General features: G+C 42.4%; 1 pseudogene; it reads left to right on the top strand.

The window, feature by feature from the left end:
* Window positions 1-9,828: 9,828 nt before the first annotated feature.
* Window positions 9,829-11,365, top strand: LOC116594780 (annotated as a pseudogene).
* The last annotated feature ends 594 nt before the right edge of the window (window positions 11,366-11,959 follow it).

The raw sequence follows: 11,959 nt of genomic DNA, 5'->3' as shown, positions 1-11,959 counted from the left end.
GAGCATAACAAACTTAAGGATTTGAACACAGTGAGGTTAATGATGCTTAAAAGCTGCAAAGAAGCTAATTTCAGGTCCATTACACACACATACACACTCGCGCACACACGCATACACGCGCACCATGAGGAAAAAGAACCAAAGAAATTCTTCCAACAAGAAGTGAAATCACGGCTTTCTGAGATCTGTGTGCTGCCGTAGCTCAGGTTTCAAGATACTGCCAGCTTCCTTTCACTCTTCGTAATAAAGTTTTCAGCCACACTATTTGTCCTGGAGGGCTGTTCCACTCTGCTCGAAATGGCTCCCCAGTGCCTAAGAAATTAAGTATAAACTCCTCACTCTGGCTTTTAAGAATTCTCTAATTTGAATGCAATTTATCTGCACAATATCATTGCCCTCTCCTCTACTACATGACTTCTGGCTTAATTATTGTGCCCCACTCAATGAACGTCCAAGCTCTGAGCCACTGCTAGTGCCCGCACCTCCCCACATTGTCCCCAAAACTCCTGCTCATCTCTGTTCCACTCCGTCTTAGGGGGTCATCGGAAGTACGTCTGGTGTGAGACAGTGAGACGGCCAGATCGCTCTGGACCCTAGAGAACCAGAGCAATAACCCAGCATCACAGGACCTAAACACAGTTCCAATGGGTTGCTTGTTTTACTCACTTGTTTGCCTTGCATATCCATTTTCCAAGCATGGATTTAATGGATTCCATTGTTCACTGTAAAATATGAAGCTTTCTTTTTGGGCACTATGTCGCATCAGAGAATCTCAGAAGTCAGTTATCTTCCCTTGGGTCCAGACTAGCACATACCTTTAGCATATGCATGGGTCCTTCACCCACCAGCTGCTGTGGCCCAGGGCTTGGGCTCAGAGAGCAAAGCCAGCAGAAGGAACGTGTGCAGGAATGGACCAGGTCAGGCCAGTAACAGACACCTGTAGCACACAGACCTTGAAGACCTATTGACTTCTTTCTGTTGAGTCCCCTTTTAGGGCTTTAAATCTCACAGGCAGATAAAAAATCCTTCCTCATTTAAAGAAATAGAAGAGGAGGGGCATCTGAGTGGCTCAGTCGGTTAAGTGTCTGACTTCGGCTCAGGTCATGATCTCAGGGTCCTGGGATGGAGCCCCAAGTCAGGCTCCCTTTCGCTTCTCCCTCTGCCTCTACTCCTCTCCCCACTCTTGCTCTCCCTCTCTCAAATAAATCAATACAATCTTAAAAAAAAAAAAAAGAAATAGATGAGTAGAAATTATAAACACAGCCATAAAAGTCAATAATGACTGACACCAAAAACAATACAGACAGATCTCAAAAATTCAATGCTGAGTAAAAGAAGCCCGATGCAATGAGGTACATACTGTACAAGTCCGCTAATAAGTAATCTTTGAGCAGACCAGACTCCTCTATTGTGGTAGAAATCAGAACAGCAGATGTTTGCTGGGGTTTCAAGGTCGGGTAAGAAAAATACTGTCAGAAAATTTCTGGGGATGAGGACAATGGTCCATATCCTAAAGGGTATGAATCAGACAGATGGAAGAATTTGCCAAAGGTCATCATACTGTACACCTAAAATTCGTAAGCATTCCATAGTAAGAATATTTTTCTTTGATAATTTAAAATGAGATTTAGAAAAGCAATACACGTTAGAATATTTTCCCCATAACTAACTGAATTCTCTCATTTTCACTGGATTTTGAGAATAAGGGCCCCAGTCTATATAGGGAGGGGTGGCCTCTGCAGCCAGAATTTCTGGGTCCAAATTCTGGTTTTACCACTTTCTGGCTTCATGACTTTGGCTGAGTTGCCTGAGTACTCTCAGTACAAGACAGATACATACATACATACTTGTCATCACCATTAATACCTTACAGAATTATTGTAAAGATTAAATAAATAAGATGATGCATATCAAAGCCTTGATCCCAGGACTAAGTACATGGTCATTATCAACTATAAGCATTAATACCAGATTTAAGCATCTTGAGGGGAAGACTATGGTTTCTTAGTGTTTTTGTTGCCACCCCTAGGTGGCAGTTCACCCCCAGGGTCCCTATGTGTCCCCAAATGGGATGTATATGGGAGAGGTGTGAACACAAGATACGGAGTTTCTCAAAACTATATCAACATGTGCAGTGCTTCTGAAATGTCAATATGCCTTAATATTTGAGGGAAGAAGTAAACATCTTAACTATTATAAATGCCTGATGTTTTTCTGGAATGGAATAAAATCCCTAGGCATACTGAAGATAAAACTAGAGGGTTCAAAGTAGTTTTAGGCATTCACCTGGCAGCTTCTGCTGCCCCCAGAAGTGACTTCTCCTGAGTTCAAGCTCACTCTTCACGGACTTCAGGGTAAATTCCATGATGAATTTTGGTAAGTGATATGAATGTTTGCTGAACTCAATTGACATATATTGTAGCTCATTCAGGGTTCACATTTGGAACCCTGTTCTGTTCATCTTCATTTATTGTCTTGATTGAATTAATCTACTTGGTCTGTTAATTTCTTGAATTTCAAGTGAGACCAGTATTAACAATTCATTCACCCCACGAAGCATGGTAGGGACAACACTACGCACCTTATCAGTACATTTTTTTAATTCATTTTAAAAAGAAGTGTCAGTGACAAATAGCAAAGGGAGCCAATTCATCGCTGACCAGCTTCTTTCACAGGGTAGCTGTTCAGTAACGTCTGACAACCAACAGACGTGACCCACAGTCAGTGCTGTAGGAAGGCCACGTTCCATCTGTGAACACTTTGGGGAGGATGGGATATCGAAGACCAGCTGATTCTTCTAGTGCTCTCAGAATTCATTCTGGTTTAAGTTGTTTTCAAATACTGCACCCATTGTACATGCAAATTCCCTGCAGCAATCCGCAAAACAACTTCTAAAAATACTTAGGTAAGCCTATATTCAATAAGAGATGATTTTAGGGAACATTTCTCCTAGGCAGTGAGTTTAAGACCTAAGCTCTTTTGGAAATTTTTATTCCGTATGAATAGGAACTACCAAGGTATGAAGTCTAGAGAAATAAAAAACCTTTGGGTTAACTTAGCATACATGCTTCCTGAATCTTGATACAAGAGCTCAGAGTGGGCACCTGCTTAAAGCACCCAAGATTGCTGAGCTCATTCCAAAAAAACCAGGACCACCCAGTCCTTAGATGATCACGCCAGCACCACCTGCCTCACAGTTGTTGCATTTCCAGGTCATAGATCCTTTATTTTATAGTATCTTTTGGACTCCTGGACACCATTCTAATATGTGTATGTGTGTGCATGCATGGGTGTGTGTGTTTCCCCACACCAACAAGCAATTCATGGATACCAGTAGGTTGTCTGAGAATTCAACTCAGTTCCGACAACTCAGTTGTCTACACTGAGACAGCAGCAGATTCCACAGGTCAAGGGCTCAGCCCCCAGAAGGTCTTCCTCTGCTTTAGAAACTCATCTCAAGCCCACGTTGTTACCTGTACTTCTGACTCATCAACTACCTGGAGGTTTCAACAACCCCGTCCAACTCAGCATGCCAACCACAACTTCAAGCTGTTACCTGAATCTCTGGTGGACTGGCTATAAATCAGGGGTTCCTTGGGCTCAATTCAGTTGCTAAAATGGCTCATGATTCACGGATCTCAGGAAATCTGTTTACTCACTAGACCACCAATTTATTGCAAAGCCGATTGAAGGATACACGTCAGCCAGATGAAGATATACAGAGGCCAAGGTCTCAAACAAAGGAGCTTCTGTCCTTAGGCAGTTTGGGGCTCAGCAGAGTAGCACATGGAAGCCTTCTGGTTCCACAACCTGGAAGCTCTCCCAGCCCCCTCCTTGTGGGTTTTTATGTAGGCTTCATTACATAGGTACGATTGATTAACTCATTGGTTCCCCCTAGAAACCAGCCCCCATCCTTAGAGCCTCTCCAAAAGTCACTTCATTAATACAAGTCCGGTTTTGGTAGAAAGGGGCTTGTTATGGATAATCAGACACCCATTTCACCTTCATGGCTCTGAAGTGTTTCCAGAAGCTGAGGACAAGAGACCAAACAGAAGATTCTCCATTGCTCTTCTGCTCAGGGGATCCCAAGGGTTTAGGGAGCTGTGAGCCAGGAACCATGGATGAAGACCAAATATATATCAGAAATGAATAGCCAAATAGGTGTATTTCTTAGAAACCACAATATCACAGAGCACAACTGTTGATTTCCACACACACCCCCATGCCTTGCTGTTCCTTCCATACCTTTACCAGCATTTATTCTCTCTGCAAGTACTCATTGACCGCCTCCAACTTAGGGAAGGGGATAGACGAAGGCTTGGCATCCAGCAGGTAAAGGCCAGGAAAGATGCTAAACCTCCCACATGCACAAGACAAGCACCAAGCGAGGATCATCCAGTTTACAATGTCAGTAGTGCCAAGGATGAGAAACCCTGGTCTAGGAGGAGAGAGCTGGGACCTTACTGAGATTCCAGGATAGGCTAGAAGCCTGCTTTTCTGTCTGCTTCACTAGTGAGTTGATTCTTAAATAGCGGAGTTAAGGGCACCATATAACTTTGACTCCCTTAACACTGAGCTCCTAAAAGCCTCCTGTTGGCCAGAAGGCTTACCAGTACCGTGAAGAGCTGATGAACACATAGTCTGTACATTATATGCGTTATAGACTGTACTCTCACAATTAAGTAAGCCAGAGAAAAGAAAATGCTATTAAGAAAACTATAGGGGAGAGGGATGCCTGCGTGGCGCAGTCAGTTAAGCATCTGCCTTCAGTTTGGGTCATGATCTCATGGTCCTGGGATCGAGCTCTGCATGGGGCTCCCTGCTCAGCTGGGAGCCTGCTTCTCCCTCTGCCTGCCACTCCCCCTGCTTGTGTTCTCTCTCTGTCCCTGAGAAAGAATTAAATAAAATATTTTAAAAAAAGAAGAAGGAAAGAAAATATAAGGAAAAAGAAAATACATTTAGAGTATTGTATTGTATTTATTGAAAAAAATCCACATGTAAGTGGTTCTACACAGTTCAAATCCATATTGTTCAAGGGTCAACTGTATATTCAGGCTGAAACTGCTTTCATTTTAGTATATGTGCTGCCGAAGCGAGCACGAAACTGCTCTCATTTTAATGCACCGTCCTGTAGCAAAGTTGGGAGGACTTGGAACTTTTTTTCTACTGCTAACTTTTGAAGGCTACCAACAAGTATCTTTAAGAAAAAAATTGGCCTGGGTCGCCTGGGTGGCTCAGTGGGTTAAGCCTCTGCCTTCAGCTCAGGTCATGATCTCAGGGTCCTGGGATCGAGACCCGCATCGGGCTATCTGCTCAGCGGGGAGCCTGCTTCCCCCTCTCTCTCTCTGCCTGCCTCTCTGCCTACTTGTGATCTCTGTCTGTCAAATAAATAAATAAAACCTTTAAAAAAAATTGACCTAAGACAATTAGATCAAAATTTTTTAAAGATTTTATTTATTTGTTTGAGAGAGAGAGAGAGAGAGAGCAAGCGAGCGAGAGAGAGAGAGAGAGAGAGAGAGAGCATGAGCTGGGGGAACAGCAAAAGGAGGGGGAGAATCAGACTCCCTGCTGAGCAGAACGGGAGGCGGAATCCTAGGACCCTGAGATCAACTTGAGCCTAAGGCAGATGCTTAACTGACTGAGCCCTCCTGGTGCCACTGTCGTAGGTCAACTTGTATGCCCTCCTACAAATCTTTATTCTCCTGGACTATGCCATGGTCTGTTTTCCGTTATCATTTCTTCAAATGTCTAAAAGCAGAAAAGGAAGAATGTTGGGAGTTGAGGTGGCATTGTGTTACATTAGCTACTAAATTTGGGCAATCTCCCCAGGATTCTATTTTAAATGTTTGGATATTACATTTTCTTATTTTATAGAGCCCTAAAGTACACATAAAAATAATTCCAAATGCTGTATTTAACTTTAATCTGATTATTTTAAAAGTAGTATACCAATTGCTTAAATTAAACAGATATTTTATCAACTGGGTTTCCTGCTAATTATGCTATTGCTCTTACTAAAAATTACTGACTGTAACGTCTGTTCCGATTTCTATAAAACAATGATAAGGTTTGTTCGCATGTTTTTATTCCTAGAATGAACTAAAAAGAACACATGAATGTGTCCTGTCAAATTAGTATTTTACCTTTAAAAGGCAAATTTATGGATTCTGTAAACCTGAATGTAAGCATATCAAGTCTTTTAAACTCAATGACTGACTTATGATCTGTGTAAAAACCAGCCACCAAAGCCACAGAGCTTATTTAATTATTTACAAGTCTGTTTCTTTATAGCGGCTGATTTGGGAACATGTCTTTCCTTTTTTATTTTGTGGAGAAGTGTGGCTATTAAGCAAAGGAACCAACATTCATTAAAGTGTGAGAACAGCAGATCTGTTAGTCGCTTGAATGTTAATGCCGGGAGAGCATTATGAATGATCTAATTGAGTTCTTTCATTGTTTAGGCAGGAAAATTGAGGCTCTGAGATGGGACAGGCTTGGGACCCAGCAAGAGAGTGAGTGAATCCATGATAAAGCTATGAATTCTACCCAAAATATGCCACTCTGGTAAATGCGCTATTTTGACCTGAAGGAAACCAAGTCTCTGCAGACTCAAGAGAAACTTTTGCCCCTCCCTTCACTACCTAGAAGAATGTAAATTGGGAGGTCTTTCTCAGAATAAGAGTTATTACCAGAGAGAAATTTTATCTGAATGACCCATCTGTGTGGCAAAGAAAACAATTACCAAACACCTCCTCTTCTTATTGCCTGTGAATTGTCCTCCTCCCCTTTGAAGCCCTGGACCTTTGTTCAAGTTCTTAACTCAGGAAGGTATTTCTGCCTCCTTCCACTTCTCTGTCTTTGAACCTCTCATGTATGTGGGATTCCTACATGTAGGACATCAAATTTGATTTTCTCTTGCTAATGTGTCTCATGAGATTTAATTCTTAGGCCACCTAGAAGAACATTTGAAGGAGAAAAAAAATTTTATTTTTTTCCTCAACAGCTACAAAGAGCTGAGGTAGGCAGATTTCTAAGATGGCTCCCAATGAGTCGTGCTCTTGTCTCATCCTCTCCCCTGTGAACATGACATGATATCATGTCCTTGATTAAGTTATACTATATGGCAACAGTGTAAAGATTTTGTAGATACAATTTAAAACGCTAACCAGGGGGTGCCTGGGTGGTTCCGTCAGTTAAGCATCTGCTTTGGGCTCAGGTGATGATCCCAGGGTCCTGGGACTGAGGCTCTGCATCAGGCTCCCTGCTTAGGAGGGAGACTGCTTCTCCCACTGCTCCCTGCTTGTTCTCTCTCTTGCTATCTCTGTCACTATCTCTGCCTATCTTGCTCAAATAGATAAATAAAATCATTTAAAAAAATAAATAAAACTCAGTCAGTTGACTTAATGAAAAGGGAAATTATCTGGTGGGGTGGGGGCTTGACCTAAGAAGGCCATCTCTTTCAGAAAGTATCTAGACTCAAAGCACTAGATTCTCTTGTTGGACTTGAAGAAGAAAACTAGCATTTTTGTGAAGAAGGCATGTGGCAGGAACAGGGGGCAACCTCCAGCAGCTCTGGACTTCGGTATTACAATTATAAGGAACTAAACTCTTCCAGTGGCCAGTGCGCTCAGGAGGAGGACCTCAAGGGTCAGATAAGAGTGCAGCCGCAGTCGACACCTTCCTCCATCGCAGTCTGGTGAGACACTGAGCAGAGGGTCAAGCTAAGGTGTACCCAGATGCCTGACGCATGAAAACTATAAGATTTTTTTTTAAATGAGGGTTCTTTTAAGCCACTGGGTTTGTGGTGAGTTACATATCACCAAAAAAGCAAAACAAAACAAACCTTAATATGATGTCCTTGTTCTCTGACTTTTCCACACTTAGAACTGCCGCCCTTCTCTCTGTGGGCCAGATTACTCTTACATTCTTTGATTGGGATGAGATGAATATTTCAGAAACAAATCAAAGAGATAAGCCAAAGGGTTTTGTGCACACTTCACTCCTCCTTCTACGACACCCTGTTTCCAGTTCTCAACTGAGGATTGAGGTAGAAATCCTCAGTAGTCCTAAGGCCTACTGCGGACGGCTCTTCTGGGCTACAGAGCACCAATAAGGATAATAAGTACAATGGATTAAAACAAACAAATAGGTTTAAATCCATGAATTTTTATGGATGCTAAAGACAAAACAAACAAAAACCTTCATTGTTCATCTTCACAGGAATTTGGAGGACCGACGCGTTATTGTAAGAAGATGAAGTGTGAGAATGGAGGAAGCACTTGTCCTGCCTCTCCTGCGGGACTGGACCACAGGGAAACCAAATCACTGATGAGGAAATTCCCATTTGTGAACCATCCTACCTATTGAATGAAGAAAAAAAATGGTAGAATTCACACATCACTATTTTTTAAACTCCAGTAAACTCATGATGTAGACAATGATCACCCATGGCTGTGAAAAGGGGGTAAAAATAGACAATTATATGCCTTCTGAAGGTCAGACCACCACCTATGAAGTCATCTTACCAGAAATTGAATATGCAAAGGAACAGGATCCAGAGATCTAACTACCAATTTTCAGAAAATATGGGGGCAGAGGGACTGGTTAAAGCCACCATGGAGATACACTGTTCAACACTCAGATGGTGGGGGACATGATGTCATAAATAACGTGAATTCCTTAACAACAAATTGCAAGGAATAGAAATAGAGAAGGTAGAAGGATGCATAGATTAAAAGAGACCTAAGGGAAATAGCAATAATTGCAATGTATAAATCTTAGCTGGACCTTGAAGAAACTGTACACACACACACACACACACACACACATACCTACACCCACGCACGTATACACTCGCACACATACACACACACACACACACACATACCTACCCATGCACACATACATACTCGCACACATGTACACACACAGACACACACATATACATACCTACACAACCCACATGATACACCCGGGAAACTTTGAACGCCGGATGGATATTTGATAATATTAAGAAATATGAGTTATTGGGGTTTTTTAGGTATCCACGTTTATTTTTGAAGACAGAGTCTTTGACTTTTAGAGATCTGCTGAGTAAGATAATGATAGGGTGTCTTGGGTTTTACTTCAAAATAAATGTAATGAGAAACAAGGGAACATGGTTTGGGTTATGAGGAAACATGATTAAATGTGAGTCAAAAAATGTTAGTTGATGGGCACACAAGGCTTCATTATATTTTTCTATTTTTTATGTGTTTAAAATTGCCCCTAAAAGAAAGGCTTTTTAAAGCAAGTTATGTCATTCTGTACTTAAAATGTCTCACTGACTTTTCATCGGCGACCAAAATGCTGCTATGACATAAAAGGTTTTGAAGAATCTAGTCCTTGCTTACCAGCTCTCCCTGGGCAGAGTCCATGTTCCTTCTAAGATTCCCCTGTAAGGCCATTCATTCCTCGAGCATCTCAGGGTCCTTAGACATGCTTCCTTTGTCTAGAAATGGTCCTTTCTACCGTATTTTTCTAATTGAGTCAAGCAACTCTTTCAAGCAATCTTGGAGCACCATGTGCATCTCCAAAAAGCATTTATAAAGGTACTAATTGCATTCATATTTGGTTGAGGATTTTATTGATGTATAACCCTCAGTATGAAACTGCGGTGGTTTTATTTCAGAATCTTTCTCATAAGAAGGTGCTTAAAAGAGTGAAGTGTCAAAAGAATGGAATCAATAAAATTACTCAATGGCATGCAAGCAATTGCTGCTCAGTAATTGATGGGTGATGTTGAAGAGTACATTCAAATAAGAGAAAGAGATTTTTCCACAACGGATTTGCTGCCAGAACACAGGTGTCGTGAAAACCCAACCTAAACCAGAACGGGAAAGGAAAAGACTCATATCAACATCATCGTCATTGGACACGTAGATTCGGGCAAGTCTACCACTCCTGGTCATCTGATCTACAAATGTGGTGGGATCGACAAAAGAATTATCGAAAAATTTGAGAAGAAGGCTGCTAAGAAGGGAAAAGGCTCTTTCAAGTATGCCTTGGTCTTGGATAAACTGAAAGCTGAACGTGAACGTAGTATCACCACTGATATCTCCCTGTGGAAATTCGAGACCAGCAAGTATTATGTGACCATCACTGATGCTCCAGGACACAGAGACTTTATCAATCACATGATTACAGGCACATCCTAGGCTGGCTGTGCCATCCTGATTGTTGCTTCTGGCATTGGTGAATTTGAAGCGGGTATCTCCAAGAATGGGCGGACCCATGAGCATTCCCTTCTGGCTTACACACTGGGTGTAAAACAACTAATTGTTGGTGTTAACAAAATGGATTCCACTGAGCTACTCTACAGCCATCATTAAGGAAGTCAGCACCTACATTAAGAAAATTGGCTGCAACCTCGACACAGTAGCATCTGTGCCAATTTCTGGTTGGAATGGTGACAATATGCTGGAGCCCAGGGCTAGCATGCCTTGGTTCAAGGGATGGAAAGTCACCCGCAAAGACGGGAATGCCAGGGGAACCACCCTGCTGGAAGCTCTGGATTGCATTCTGCCACCAACTCATCCAACTGACAAGCCCTTTGGTCTGCCTCTCCAGGACGTCTACAAAATTGGTGGTATTGGTACTGTCCCTGTGGGCTGGGTGGAGACTGGTGTTCTTAAACCTGGCATGGTGGTCACCTTCGCTCCAGTCAGTGTTACAACTGAAGTCAAGTCTGTTGAAATGCACCATGAAGCTTTGAGTCAGGCTCTTCCTGGGGACAACGTGGGCTTCGATGTTAGGAACGTATCTGTCAAAGATGTTCGTCGTGGCAATGTGGCCGGTGACAGCAAAAACGACACACCAATGGAAGGAGCTGGCTTCACAGCTCAGGTGAAATCCAGGCCAAATTAATGCTGGAGATGCACCTGCTGGACTGTCACACAGCTCACATCGCTTGCAAGTTTGCTGAGCTGAAGGAGAAGATAGATTTTCATTCTGGAAAAAAGCTAGAAGATGGTCCCAAGTTCTTGAAATCTGGTGATGCTGCCATTGTTGATATGGTTCCTGGCAAGCCTATGTGTGTTGAGAGCTTCTCTGACTGTCCTCCTCTGGGCGGTTTTGCTGTCCATGACAAGAGACAGACGATTTCTGTGGGTGTCATCAAAGCAGTGGACAAGAAGACAGCTGGAGCTGTCAAGGTCACCAAGTCTGCCCGGAAAGCTCAGAAGGCTAAATGAATGTTATCCCCAATACCTGCCACCCCAGTCTTAATCAGTGGTGGGAGAAGGGTCTCAGAACTGTTTGTGTTAGTTGGCCATTTAAGTTTAATAGTAAAAGCCTGGTTAATGATAGCGAAGCATCATAAAACCTCCAGGAGGACAGGAGAATGTTTTGTGGACCATTTGCTTTTGTGGGGGGGGGGCAGTTTTAAGTTATTAGTTTTTTAAAATCAGTACTTTTTAATGGAAACAACTTGACCAAAAATCTGTCACAGAATTTTGAGACCTATTAAAACAAAAGTTTAATGAGAAAAAAAAAAATAAGAGAAAGAGAAGGAGTGGAGGGAGCAAACAATAATACTGATCATGTGTCTTTTCCTTGGGTCTTTAAGGATGATCATTCTACACTGGAGTCCTCCCACCAACCCCCCCCCCCCACTTGCTCCAGGACAAGAAAGAAATTAAGTCAGAGGACTCATACTGTCAAAGATTATACAGCAGAGTCTGCGACGGTCAGATTCCCAAGAGCTTGTGCCAAAATATGGTGGCCCCGTTAGGCTAAAAATGGAATGCAAGTCCACAAAGCACCAAAGGTTAGTCATCAGTGTAGAGCCATATTTCCTTTATGTTTCTTGTCCTATGCTTGGAAGGGAACTGGAATGGACTGCAGGGTGGGGGCAGCAAGAGGGCAGCAAGGGTATATCAAATCTCTTGTTAGAAAATACTTCCTTGAAGCAGAACTGAAA

The sequence above is a fragment of the Mustela erminea genome, chromosome 7 (assembly GCF_009829155.1).
Source record: "Mustela erminea isolate mMusErm1 chromosome 7, mMusErm1.Pri, whole genome shotgun sequence".
Lineage (NCBI taxonomy): Eukaryota > Metazoa > Chordata > Mammalia > Carnivora > Mustelidae > Mustela > Mustela erminea.
Note: the sequence above shows the minus strand (reverse complement) of the source record. Positions and strands in the feature narration are given on the sequence as shown.